The following is a 14,191-nucleotide window of genomic DNA, read 5'->3' on the forward strand; positions in this document are numbered from 1 at the left end:
AGCGCATATGGTTCGCCACACAACTTTATTATCGCACGTGCCACCAAAAAGCAGCGCTTTATTTAAGCACTAGTTCTCTAGCTCTATATTTTGCCACGTGAACCGCTTTCACTTTTGCGGCTGCGCTTGTTTTCTAGAGCATGTAAACAAACATGGTGGTCAGGTCAAATTGCACTGCAAACCCGGTTAACGCACTGTAAATATTCCGCCGGACCCTGCTTCCTGGGCTCTAGCTGGTGAATTCAGATCTTAGCAGGCTCTGTTATAGGAATCCCTGGCGGTATCCCGCGTCCTGCAGGGGTCACTCGCGACTGGTAAATACACGCGTGTTCCCTCTGCAAGCCGGGACTTCAGGAGGAGCAAGGTTTAAATTTGTGACAAAATCACGTTTTCCTTGTACCGCCCTGTGTGTATACTTTTAGTTCCCTCATGGGGCGGATATTATGGGTTTGAAATCAGTGAATATTACAGTAATAACTAATAACAGGGAACACAACATGGCAAAAAATAACTGAGCATTCACGGCTGCGGCAACTCTGAGTGTGCATGTGACATTATCAGGATATAAAATATTAATTCGGTGTTTGCTCCAATTTCAGAGCAGCACATTCCCTAATGCACGGTTATTTCTAAACAACATGCGTATTACAGCCCTGTTTCTCTGAAAGCACCTGAATTCTCCTTCTCTGCTCAAATTAGGCAGGTGTCTGCTGGCTGTTTTTAGTACTTTGAAAAATTTGCGGAAAATCCTGCACTTTTTACCAGAGGATTGCCGGAAATCTATAGTACATGCTACAGTCACGTCCAGGCTTGACTATGCTAATAGTCTTTATCTTGGTCTACCTAAATATGCCATAGGTCGTCTCCAGATGATTCAGAATGCGGCTGCAAGACTGGTGTTACGCATACCTTTCAAACATCATGTCTCTCCGTATTTACAGAAGCTCCACTGGTTGAAGGTGGAGAAGCGAATCCAATTTAAGGCCATGATTCTGGCGTATCGGGCCCTAAAGGGAAACTGTCCTAACTACCTGAAGCAAAGATTAAGCTTATATAAACAAAATCGGGTGTTACGTTCAAACTCTCAGATGCTGCTGCAAGTCCCTCGCTTTACGAAGGCTCGCTTGGGAGGGAGGACTTTCACAGTGGGTGCAGCATCACTGTGGAACACCCTACCAGAGCTCCTGCGGAAGGTAAATACTGAATCTAGCTTTAGAAAAATACTGAAAACATGGCTCTTTTAGGCCCTTGGGCTTTTTTGGTCGTTACTCAGCTGTCTCTAGCGCCGGGACACCCCTATTTGGGGTAGCCGCGCGCTTTATAAATCGCACTAATAATAATAATAATAATAATTCCGTGTCACCCTTTAACTCGAATCCCGAGAGATGCTCTGATGTAAGCTCTTTTGGGAACTGGGGCCTCGCATGTCTCCAGCATACCTACCATATGTCGTTTCCATTTTTCGTATCTATGTATCTCTTCAATTGAGTTTTTTTCATATTTGAATAATATGTGTGTGAATTTTTTTTTACATGGACAACACGCAGTCTGATGGCGCTTTCCAGACGTTTTTTTTTAAATCGTTATCAGCCTACCTCTATCGAAATGGCAAATTTCAGGGCGCGCACTTGGTCCCCACATATGACTTTTACCATATTTAATTTACAAGTAATAGAAGTTGGTAATATGTCCCGAAGAAGAACAAACGACCATGTAATGCAGTGAAAAAACAAAGTGCAGAAACATAAGGACCAAATATATACGTTTTCTACCTTTTTAATTCTTTTTGCTGCACGAGCCGTCTGGTAAAGTAATATAATAAATTAAAGTAAACTGTAATGTACACTAATCATACAAAACATACAAAAATACAATATATAATAATACAAAACATTTCCGATCGCAGCCCATAGATCGTGTACTCATAATTCAAACGGAATAAAAATTAAATATTTCATATTTGTGTATCCGATAAACAGCATCTTTCACATATTAATTGAGGAGCGGCCTGGTGGCAAGTTTTTAGTTAAACTCTGTTTTAACAAGCATTTACAACGCAATAGGTCTCGCATTTACTCGCGTTTACGCTATTGGCATTGTAAATGACAATGCCTTTTATTTATGTTTTAAAAAGGAAAACAAAAATAAAAGGCATTGTTATTTGCAACGTCAATAGATCAAACTCGCGTAAATACGAGACCTATTGCATTGCAAATGCTTGTTTAAATTCAGGAAACTCTCCCTTTGGGAATCAACTTCACAACCACCTCCTAAATTGGCGGCAAAAACAGACTCGCAACATGGGGTACTAAGCCAGACCAAGAATTTACAACTGACCATATGCCATCTGCGGTAGTCTTATCCAAAGCGAGCTTTTAGTCAATATGTATTACATTCAAGACCGCACAGTCCCGTCGTGGCTTTGGATAAGGGAACAGGGACACTGCTGCTGATTAAACAGCAAAACTCATAATCACCAGAAGAAGGGCAAACATGATTGGTTACAAGGTTGCTTGTTTTATTGGACATTGTGTGTAACCTTGTAACTGTGACCAGCGATCTGAATTTCTCTGAAATGGATATTGTATCAATTCTCCTTAATCTGTGTGGTCTCCGTTGAGTTTTTGCTTCTTATGAGCTTTATTGTAGCTCCTAATATGACTTTGTGCACTGACACTGTTATTTAGTGCTAAACACTTTCACGAAACCCATAGTGTAAAATTGGTTATACTTAAATGGGTTATTTAACTTTGTATTAAGGGCACTGTAAATGCTACAGAAAATGCACCAGGGCATGTAAGTCTGATTTCAATATGGACTGCAATGTGTACTTTTACAACCTACATGTATAACTACGTTGTATGGCTCCAGAGAACACCATAATGCTCTGCTGAGCTGTAGCTTAAAACCGCTCAAATGACACACAATAAGAAAAAGAGCTTGGCTGTGTAGGAAATCTACATTCAGATATTAGCTGAGACACACCTACACCTGCCTTGTAAGCCCACAGAGCTGGGTGCTTAAAGTATAAAAGTGAAAATACTAAATAGTAACAAAAAAAGTCCCCAAAGTGCAATGTTGCCATAGAGGACACGACCTACGGCAGCACTTCTTAGATATTGAATGCAATGCAGCCTTACAGGCTTTGTTCTTAACCAACACAATATAAACTTGTAGGGGCCCATTCACAGAACTAATCTGAGATAAAATCCTAACCTTACTACTTTTGGTATTCACAGAAGGCATTTAGTAGTAGTACAGTTAGGACTCATAACTTTACTACTATTAAATGCCTTTTGTGAATACCGAAAGTTGTAAAGTTAGGATTTTGTCTCAGTTTAGTAGTAGTAAAGTTAGGAGTTCTAACTTTACTACTACTAAATGCCTTCTGTGAATACCAAAAGTAATACATTTAGGATTTTATCTCAGATTAGTTCTGTGAATCGGCCCCTTAGAGAGTGTCCTGTCTAAACCTTGCTCAGGGCAAACCAGTTACCAGTGACGTAATGCTACACATAGAATCGAAATATGGGTCATGCCATCTGCGTTGACAGCACAATCAAAGTCCACTCTCTTTGCATGCCATGCATGGGCGTGTCTGAGATCAATGCACTGTTTCCATTGCATCCATGTATACACAGCATTTGATTTCAATGCACTTATTTTTGCAATTGCTATCTCAATATACTGATTATTTTTTGATACGCTATTATAGATAAATTCATACATAAAAATACTACAAAGTTTAACAACAATAGAAGAGACGTTAATTCCACAATATTCATTGTGAATAATTGAATGTGAGATTTCACAATAAAAAAAAGATGTCAAATTAAAGGGGTGATTCATGTGTATTTCCTCTTTAATTTTACATATGTTATAATAAACTAAAGGCACCTGTAAAGAACCTACTATTTCAACAACAGTTCACAATGTATAATTTGATGTATTCACAGAGATATACTTTTATTATATGTTTGATGCTGGTGCTTTTATTGCTTAAAATGCAATGATATAAGAACCCATATTTCACAGCGACCCATGCAATGTGGGAAAAACGCCACAGTTGCCTGTGAAATAACGATTTCAACACCATAGTGATAGCTTTACACAAACCTGCAGGGTATTATCAAGGCAAATTTAATTATGTGGCATAGAGGAACAAGTTATGCTGCAAGGATATCTAAATTATGTGACAAAATTGCAGATCATGTAGGGGTTAAAGGGGAGATAAAGTAAAATCTGGTTGCTCACCAGACATTCCAAAAGAGTTCAGCACACAATATCATTGGCAAGGGGCAAAAAGCATGGGGCATAGAAAAACAGACTGTCTGCAAAGAAGAATTTCAAACAATCTGCTAAATTCAGCAGCATCACCAACGATAGTCCAAAAAGAAAGAGCCAAGATGATAGCTCTTAATCATGGAAAAGAGCATACTGTCTCGCAAAAGGGGAAACAGAGCATGTGGTGTTTTGCCCCTCTTTCGGGGTCTCTTCCTTTATAGTCTTTATGATGCTCCTTGTGACATCAGTCATCATACCAGAATGGTCTGAATATCATGTGGTTGCTCATTCGATCATCATGTACAAATTTTAATACTCCAGCATGGTTTCCTATGGTTTTCTTGAGAAACGACTGACCTTTCCGTCCGCGCAGGTTAGTCGACAGAAAGAAAAATTAAGTTGTTGCCTTCCACGGTGTCAGTGCAGGAATTAGGGTCACACTAATTCACTCCACTGTGAATACTACAAGAATGTCCTTAGTTGTGTGAAATGTGGAGCATGCAGAACAAATAAAGCAGCATTTGACGAAATGTGGAAAGTCTATTGTATTAGGCTATGAAATAATGCAGCTTAGGAAAGAACATGAGCATTTAAATCTAGCATTTCTTTTTAAAAGTAACAAACTCCTAATTAGAATAAAACAAATAAAGAAATAATGGTAATTGTAGGAAAGTAGGATCTGCTTTTATGGTTACCCCCACTTTTTGACTGGTGCCATGCTGTTTCTGACTAGTCTGACTGAGATCCTGCTAATCAGGACCCTAGTTTCTGCACTTTCTCCCCTAAATTGGTTATGGTAAGTACTTAGGTACATCCCAGATTGGATACTGATGTACCCTTATAAGGCCCTAGTATTTGGTGCTGAGGTACCCATGGCATAGGTACACCAGAGGTCCCCCCCTGGGCTGAAGCATGTATTATGCCACATATGGGAAACCACTCAAACTGTAACTACAGGCCTGCCATTTCAGCCTGTGTAAGCTGGGGCTAGCACCACTTGCAACATATATAGGTTTCCCTATATTTAATGTCACTGCACATAAAACCTATAAGGAACCCCTAAAGCAGGCCTTTCAATCCTGAAGGCAGTGTGCTTGGTTCTAAGTGCAAGGGTGCCCTTGCATGAGCAGGACACCCCTACAACCTTCGGAGTCCATTCTACTGGGTTGTAAGTGCATTAGCCATTACGATACAAGAGTGCCCATGCATCATTACGCAATGACCATCTCTAAACTGGCTGTAACAAACCCTGTCATATTTGTTATCAAACATGTTGGATTTATACCTCCACACCATAAACAGTGTAGGAGGTACGGTTCCATGCACTGTAAAGCACCTCCGGGAGTCCCTAAATGCTCCTCTTCTAGTCTTCTAGACCTGGAAAGCACAGCATGGCTGCTGCCAACCACAGACACGATTCTGCCGTCCTGCTGCTGAGCCAAGCTTGAGCAGGGTAAGGCAGAACAATAGGTATCCTGTCACAGAGAGGTGTGACCACCTCCCAGACTGGGTTTAGTGTAATCGGGCCGTGTGCGAGCGCTTGCCAGCGCCACTGAGTCTGCTTGAAGGGCACATTTAGGGCCCTCCTTGCATAGTCAAGTTCAAACCAGCTCAGGGAGCCATTGGCTCCCGCTCTGACTTGAAACTGGACAAAGGGCATTGGAAGAACCTCCCCTGGGAGGGAACCTGAATCGTCCCAACCCTCTCCTGAGGATACTTAAGGGCTTACCTGTAGGTGGGTCCTGAGATTCATCATGGGACAAGATTCATATCAAGAAACCACTTCTTATCCAATTTTCTGGGCACTCTGGACTTCGCTAGACTTTGCTATGGGCCTCAAGACTGCAACTGGAAAGACTCCTGCTGCTCCTTGTCTTGTCGCCCTGCTCGTCTTCTGCAATGTCCATGCCTGTGCTCCATACAGAAACCTTCCTAGGCCTGTGGACATCCAAGACACCTGAAGGAATCTCCCTTGAAGTGAAGGAGTCACTTCCCTGCATGTGCAGGCACCACAATGAAGCTGACCTGTCTGCTGATCCTGGGCTCCCACGGTCTCTAAAAGGCTCAGTAACAAAAGCGGTAGTTCTTCAGATTCATCGGGCCTGCCCTGTCTGCTCACCAAGTTTGAGACCAGTATCCCTCCTCAGAGCCGCAGGAACCAATCCCCTATCTACCGCATCAACTTGCTGTTGCAAAGGCTTGTTGGCTTCCTTCCACCAAGATCTTTGGGCTCCAAGTAGCCCCACCCACAAGCATCTCCTGTGGCCTGCATCTTTAGTGAGCTGCTCGAGGTCCTCTTGTGACCCCAGTGCTTCCAGCCTGGGGGTCCTCTTGAGGGTCTTCCTTGAGTTCAGCGGGCTCCCCTGATTGCTCGTGGCCTGCTCCGACTTCCCTGCTTATGGTGAGTCACCTAGACCTTGTTGGTCCAGACACTGCACCTTTATTGCTTTCCATGTTGGTTGCAGTTGCCAAGGCTTGTGGGTGCTGCTGAAGGACACCGACTCTTCAACTCTTGACATCCGATGTGGAACAACTTGTGAACTGCTCCTGGTCTTCCCCGGCATCGCCTGGTACGCACAGCTGCAGCTCCAAGGTCACTGACGGCTCTCCTGCAACACCTGACATCCGTGGGCATTCGTCTTCCATGCCTCCTGGTCACTCTTGAGTGGCATATACTCTGTCCCCTCTGCTTACAGGTACTTCACATCTTGAATCCACCTTTGGGTTCCACCAGACACTTTCACCTTCTCCAGCAGCGGCATCTTCCTCTAGTCCTCTACTGAGTTTTACTGCGGTTTCCAACGCCACTTCCCACCTTTGCACCCGGCTTCCCTGGAGTAGGTATCTTGGTTCCTAGGGTATCCATGGGTGGGGTGGCTCTCCAACCTTCTGTCTTTCACAGGGTTTTTTCAGGGTACATTGGAAAGGTTTCTCCTTCTTTAAAATTGCAACCCCAACTTACCAATTGACTTGTATTGAACCCGCAGTCGTTTCCCTTTGCACACAGCCTCCGTGGGGTTCCTAGGTTACTTACCTCGAGTGGTTCCTTAAAACCCCAGCACTTCTACGTCTTCTGGATATTGTCTTGACTTGAGTCATGGTTCGTATACCACTATTTTAGTATATGATTTTGTCTCTCCCTGGCAACCACTGTGTATTCGTGCTGCTTACCTGTTTTTATTGCAAAGTATTGTGTGCATTGTGTATATCTCCGGGTAGGAAATATCTGTATGTGTTAGTGAGTGTCTTATAATAAAAACATATTTTTATAAATACACTGACTGGTTCTTTTTCACTTAATCTATGCCAATACGATTATGCACTGGTAAAACAAGCTGCTTTACACTCATTCTAGACTAAGCCGGAAGGCTGCTCTCCACAGCTACCACTTAGAAAGCTTTCAAAGGTTGTCTAAGACCACCAAAATCACCATAAGGGTTGTCTGGATTGGTGCAGGGTGCCCACTTACATAAATGTACACCATATACCAAGCCAGCTTTTCACAGTAATGTTCTCAGTGTATTATTGCATAGGAATGACTAGGGATAAATGTGGCCTACTACCACAAAATTTCAACATTCACATATGTAAATTATTATTCAAAGTCATTTTACTAAAATCGTTTTCACATATTTATGATCCTAACAATGTCTAGTATTCACTACTGAAAATATCATTTGAGTGGCAAGTATTACTAAATTTGTGCACCACTTTCTCTTCACGATGCATACAATGAAAGCAATAGGAATGCTAAGTCAGACTATTAATATTGCATTATTTTGTCTGCAAAAGAGCTTAAAATCATAATTTTCATAAGAAATTTGTTATAACATCCTATTAGTAATCATATTAATCTTTTTGCATTTAAGTTTCTCTTTTTCTACAAATTCAAGCATTCTCAGTCTCTGTGTTTTTTTTTCAATGTATGCAAACTGTACATTTAGGTTTCTGTGTCGAAACCAGTAAATATGTTGTGTAAAGAATAATCAGATTTTTCGCTTCATCACTAGTCAATCCTGTTTGTTTTGGCAGCCATTATAAGACCCAGGGTCCTGAGTCCTGTAAATGAATTACAAAATATATGTAAGGGGGTAGAGTGAGCCCACCCACATACCAAAGGGCATTGTCTTAGCTGACCGCAACATGGACAACATGTGGCAGCCGTTACAGGACTCTGGGACATTGTCTCAATTGAAATACATTGCAGTGAATGACAGGTTTTGAGGGTCACAAAAAGGACATGTATAAAGGGTGATAACAGATTTTTTTGTTAAAATTAAAATCCTTTGTTGGTGGTACCATACTAATGTTAGGAATGGTGGTGTGTTCTAAGGTGATTTTACACTTTGCAAAAAATGCTGACCTTCTGCCGGGACTTCATGAACCATGTTTGAGAGAAAACTGTTTCTCATAGAAGTTGTAAAGGTGCCCCAGAAGCTAAAATGAGAGCATATTGTCTGTAACTTTACACTACCTTTCTCAGCAATGTGAGAATAAAGTCTGACATTCTCAATAAAACATGTACTTCCATCAGGAGCAGCCTGTCAGTTGATTTCCCTATGTTCTACTGCAGCCTCCCAGAGTGTTCTAAAGAACAACTACAATGCTAATAGTCTAACTTATTTAAAAAATGTGGAACACCTAAAGCAATGTTAATTTAATCAAACTGGTAACATTTTCCATTTACAAAGGAACAACATGAGGGGGTTCATTTTGTCATAGAAATTATGGTTAGTGCTGTAGAAAGCAAAATTAAGACACATTTTAAATGAGTTGTCAAATATCGTCCTCTTCTATTTCATTAAAACATTCTGACATGCAGTCTAAAACATGCACTTTCAAAACCAGCAGCAGACAGCCAGTTAATTCCCTGGTGATCAGCAGCTTTACCACAGTGTTCTAATAAGCAACTACAATGCCAACATTATGAATTTAGGCCAAAAGAGTGTCACATTCTGGTTATTTTTTTCACTTTTATAGAGTACGGACTTGACCTGAAGTTTTTGGAGTGTTTTACACATGAGCATCTGTTACATTACACAAGAACACATATGATGATGTGTTGTCCAGAGTCACAAAATTGCGTTCAATAGACCTTGGTGGTTGATTGATAGGTGGAGGGAGTAAGCCTTCAACAAATTACAATTATAAAAGTGTAACCCATTTGGTCACATAATAAGTAGGCCTGGGCGGTAAATTGCGTTCCGCTCGCGTAATTTGCGTAATTTGGGTAATTTGTGTAATCACGCATTCCGCGGATTTGCCAAATATTCCGCGATCCGCGGCTTCACGGAATTTTTTGCTTGTTCGCACTTTCAAAATGCGTGTTCACAAGATATTTCTCCCAAGCACGCAAACAGCGTTCGCGAACAGGAAAAAAACATCACGAAATGGCCGAACAAGCAATTCCGCATGTTCGTGGAACTTTTGCGTGCTTGCGGAGATTTTTTACCATTTTGCGGAGCTTTGCGTAGCGCGACAACGCAAATTCCACCCACCCCTAATAATAAGGACCAGGATTCAGTAATCAAAGTTAAAGGGTTTATTACAAATTATCAATTTAAATCAGTGCAAGTTAAGCATTGTTCAAATACAGAATTCAAAAGAAACTGTTAGTCAACAAAGTAAATCCAGTTGAATAGCATCAAAATATGACAAGCGTAGCCACATAAGTATAGATGGCAAAGTTTAAAGTAATTTATCTGGGCTCTAAGTTTAGATTGAGGATGGTTCTGAGTTGGAAATCTCAAGGAATCTAAGAAATTGGGTGGTGAAATAGGAATTTGTCGGCAAAGTGAGGGAAGAAAACCTCTAAAAGAAACAAGTGTTTAGCATATAGCCATGCACTTGCAAGAAACGGGGCAAGCAGAGTACCTCTCTAAGTCTGAAAGAGATCTGCCATACAGTCTAACAGTATATATATTAATTAAACCATATAGGCATAGTTTCATGATCTAATCATCATGCCACCTTTCTTCAGACCAATAGTGGTGAACTTTTTGTTATTTTAGCTACATTGGAGTTTCTTCCCATCTCAAAACATAGACGTTCCCATGTCCTCGAGCACCTCAACTGTTGGAGAAATACAATGAATAAACAGCTTCTTTACAAAGCTAGCTTCTCCACACTTTTTGCCAATATTTTAATATAAGGCCCCTCTAGCTCTAATACATAATACTCTTTTCTCTAACTAATAAAGCCTTGGGACTGTACCTGCATAAGAGAAAAAATGCAATGCGAGTAGAGAAATACATTTTGAACTTCAGGTCCACTATAGTCAAGTTAATCAAGTTTCAGAATGCATTTCAATTACATGCATATAGGTGCACATACTATTTCAAAAGATCTGTTAGAAGAATACTAAAATCATTATTACAAGTGTGATGCACTTTCCGTTTGCACACAACATAACTTGAAACATAAGTATAAAACATACAAAGCTGCATTTCTTCAGGATTAGGCTGAACATTAGTATGCACATGTTTAGGTATCTCTACTTTCTACAGTGTATGCACTTCAGTTTTACATTCGAGTGCACTACTTTACATTAATAACATTAAAAAACGCAAAGTATATGATGCTAAGGGCACATACGTATTGCGTAGTCATGACGTGTAAGGGTGGAGCAACAATTACACTGTTCCATATTCATTTTTTTGGTTTTAGGCTTGGGGAGATTAAGTGATTTGTCTAGAATCACAGGATGTTGAGTCGGCACCAAAACGCAAACCTGGTTCCCCAGTTGCAAATTCGGCAACTCGAGCCATAATACCAGATCCTGTTTTTATGAAAGCGCCCTTTCGCACTTTTTCTGCTTGGTTCTGCCTCCTGTTAGGCCCCCTTACGGGACTGAGAAGCGTGTTTGTTCTGACATTGCACCGAAGGTGCTCCATGGGCAAGCCCATCTGCGTCCATACACAGCGGGACTGCGCCGTGTGCCAGGATCCTTGTTCCCTGTGTCCCCAATGTTTATTCGAGATTGCAGTTACTGTCTCTTGCAAACAAAGGTAAGTTGCCTTTCTATGCAGCTTTCAATTCTCAGCTTCCAGATGATTGGTCGGCTTGCCCCAAATGTATTTTTTTTAAATCCCAATCCACAGTCTCACCACAAGAGCAATACTATGTTGCACCCACAATGCCTAGCCTCGTATGTTGTGCATTCAGCCCACTCCACCAATTTGCTTTTATGCCTGCTTTTAAACACAAGGTCAATTAAAAGACACAGTCAGGAATTTGTGGATCTCCTACTTTTAGTGAGACTGGATGCCTCTTTTCTTACCGAAACCTGAGCAGATGCTGCGTCTGACCTTGATTTAATTATCACCATTCCTGAGGGCTATGAGGTGACCAGAAGTGATAGGATTAAGAAGCAAGGCAGAGGTACAGCAATTGTATATCGGAATCACCTCAAGGCCTTATGTTTAATTTGAATATTAGTAATATTTACACCTTCAATTGCCTCCTGGTTTATCGACCGCCTGGCCCAAGGGGAGTTTTCATTCAAATTCTGTCAAATCGTATTGAATCATGTGTAGTGCTTCACATTACCATTCTGGGAGGACAGAGACTCAAAACAGCTTATTGATACTTGTTCAGATCTGGATATGATACAGTTGGTCAAGTCATCTACACGCCAAGTGGGCTATATGCTCAATTGTATTTATACCAATTACGTCAATTTGTGAGTTGCAAAGGAAATTCCCCTAGCCTGGACTGATCACAGAGCTATAACCTTTAAAATACAAAATCCATCTACAAAACCTCGAGCTCATAAGCTATCCACATTGTCCAATTATCGTCAGTGGAATCAATTAGATATCACTGAATTAAATGAATTACTGATGAAAACTCAGCACTCTCTTAAGAACAATGCCCATGTCGATCTTGCTGCAGCCAATTTTACTGACTGGATTGACACAGCAATTACACAACTAGTGAGTCTAAAAAATGACAAGACTAATCACAGAGTTTTTCCATCTGTACCTTGGTACTCTCAAAAACTTAGACTGTATCGGCAGAAATGCAGACTTCAGGAACAGCTGTGGAGAGTTAATTATAGCTCAAATGAGGAAATTAAATTCAAAACTGTGATCAAAATCTATAAAAGAAAAATTTATGCCGCCAAAGCCACTTTTTTCACAGACAAAATCAACTCATCAAAAAACTCATAGAAAGAGCTTTTCAACACAATCAACAGTCTGTCTTAGGGGGTCATTAGGATGGTGGACGGACCTAGGTCCGTCCGCTATCCCGTGGTAAACCGGGACTGTCTGCAATACATGCGGCGGTCCCGCATGCAAAATCAGGATGCGACTGCCACAATGGCAGTCGCATTTTGGTTTTTAACATTGCGGCGGATTCTGCTCTCAGCAGCAACCGCCGCAAAGCGGAAAACCATGTTGTGCATTTCACTGCACTACATGGCAGGCACCACACGGTGCCTGCCAAGTAGTGCTGTGAAATGTGGGGGGTACCATGGGTAACCCCCAAGTGCACCCTAGCCTTCTCCAACACATGGGGGCCCGCAACAGGCCCCCCTAAGTAATCCCCACATGCCTTTCCATGGCGGCATCGCTGCCATGGAAAGGCCTGAAATTTCCATCATTATAATTTTATGATCCCTGGACCGTCCACCAGGCAATCAAAATCATTGCTTCTGGCGGACAAGTGGCGGACGGTCTTTCCGTCCGCCGCGGTCAGAAAATGTTCCCCCCCGCCATCCTAATTTGGCTGGGGAAAATTCGCAAACTGAAGGACCGCCACCGCATGGCTAGGGGTGGCGGTCCGTCCACCATCACATCGACACCTAAGTTTGGTTAAATAAATCTGAATATGAAATTTGGACTTCTTTCTCTCCAAAGTTACTAACCTTTTTAATGATTTCACTGATCTGGCTGGAAATACAGGGGGGCTTATTTACAAGCCTCTTGTGCTGGATGGTCATCACTTTTAATATGGGAAAAAGTGACATACCGGCGGCGCAAGGGGCTTGTAAATAAGCCCCAGAGTCCTTAGTGAGGAAGGAGTTATCAGAGGTTACCATCTGCTCCATTATAGAGCAACGACCAGCACTACATACCACCTTTACCCCTTTTACAGAGGTTATGGTGACTAAAATAATTCAAGATACTAACTGGCACATGCATCAACAAAGACTTTTGCGATTCCTTAATTGCGATTTTTAAGGAATCGCAATTACGGAATTGCAAAAGCCTATGCATGTAGGAATCGCTATAAAAATAGCGATTCCTACACATTCCTTAATTGGGACTCGTAAATTGCGAGTCGCTATTAAGGAATGCCGTCCCATTCATTCCTATGGGCCTCCAGGCCCATAGGAATTAATTGGAGATTGCATGAGCAATTTGCGAGTACCAGTAGGTACTCGCAAATTGCTCATGCAATTTCAAGGGTGCAAGGGTGTCAAAATGACACCCTATTGCACCCCTGAAATTGATCTGTGCACATATGTTGCGGACACACATGCTCTAAGGGCATGTGTGTGCTCAACATGAAACTTTGAAAAATGCACAAAAGTGCATTTTTCAAAGTTTTTGCAAATTACCATGAAGTTCAAGTGGGGATATATATATATACTAGTTGGTCCAGTTGAAGGCATTCGCCGAAACGCGTCGACCGTCCCTGTTGTTGTGCACTTGGTGAAGTAGATGAAATAAACGATATTGACTGACCTTGCCGTGCTGTGGACTTCCTTGGTGCCGTGGATACCTTGGTGGGGGATGCTACCGAGTTTCTTTCTTATATATATATATCTATATATATATATATATATATAGATATATATATATATTATCTACTGGCGGTCGCCAGTAGATAGTTATAGTTAGGACCTATTTTCCATAGGAAATCCGCAACATTCTATTCCCAATATGTCTGGCGCCGGTTG

The sequence above is a fragment of the Triturus cristatus genome, chromosome 3_1 (assembly GCF_964204655.1).
Source record: "Triturus cristatus chromosome 3_1, aTriCri1.1, whole genome shotgun sequence".
NCBI classification, from domain to species: Eukaryota; Metazoa; Chordata; class Amphibia; order Caudata; family Salamandridae; genus Triturus; species Triturus cristatus.